General features: G+C 34.7%; 1 pseudogene; it reads right to left on the reverse strand.

Moving 5' to 3' along the window:
- Positions 1-350: 350 nt before the first annotated feature.
- LOC116338363 lies at positions 351-912 on the reverse strand (annotated as a pseudogene).
- Positions 913-947: the final 35 nt, after the last annotated feature.

The following is a 947-nucleotide window of genomic DNA, read 5'->3' on the forward strand; positions in this document are numbered from 1 at the left end:
AAATTCAAATACAGTTGCATTTCAAAATTATTCTCCTGGCGTTCGATAGTATTTTAATATTATAACCAAAAAATGATTGGGACATCAGCTGAAATACCGGTTTCATCATTCAAACTACGAAAAATTGTAAATTGAAAAAGATGAATAAAAGAATCTATAAATTCGATATAGACGCTGTCATGATGCCAAATTAGATGGAATGTAAGAGAAAAATCAAGATTGAATTTATACGTTTGGGTTTAAGTCATTTTATTAAATCCAGTGGTAAACAGTAATGTTCGAATATTAACTGATACTTTTGACAAAGGTGAAATTATTTTTCGGGAAGTAGTTAATATCGTGAAAATTAATTGTTGTTAAATTTTACATGGATTGTATTGAATGGCAAATGTTGTTGTGCTTATAAGCTTTTATATATATTGAGTTCTAATTTTGTGCCTCTAATGCGTTGGCCTCACCAACCTCTTCTTGGACTTCTTTTAGGTCATTCTTGATGTTGAATGTTTTGCGAATTTCCTCTGGAGTTTTTCCTTTCATCATGTTTGCAACGGTTGTGCATGTTACATCCATCAATCCCTTGATGTCCAAGTAATTTGCGGCCATAATGAGCTCAAACAGAGTGCCTTGATCGATTTTCAAAAATTCAGTGTCCCATTCGGAGATTGGATTGTTGCTGGCACCATTGTCATCATCAGCATCAGTTGGAATGGTTTCGCCTTTGTGATGTTCAGACCACTTTAAAACGCGATTCAAAATATCAGCGCTGACTTGAGGTATCGGCAAAACAGCTCCATCTCCAGCTTCGATGCCGCATTCATCCAACATTATTTTGATGGTATTCGACATTTTGGCGACTTCAATGTCAACTTCGAACTTTTCGGCGTCTGATGATTGCAACGTAATTTTCGACATCTGAAAAAAGACACAAAAAACATTCAATTAGTTTA

This window comes from Contarinia nasturtii, unplaced genomic scaffold (genome assembly GCF_009176525.2).
Source record: "Contarinia nasturtii isolate CC-2019 unplaced genomic scaffold, AAFC_CNas_1.1 Cnas_scaffold_370, whole genome shotgun sequence".
NCBI lineage: Eukaryota > Metazoa > Arthropoda > Insecta > Diptera > Cecidomyiidae > Contarinia > Contarinia nasturtii.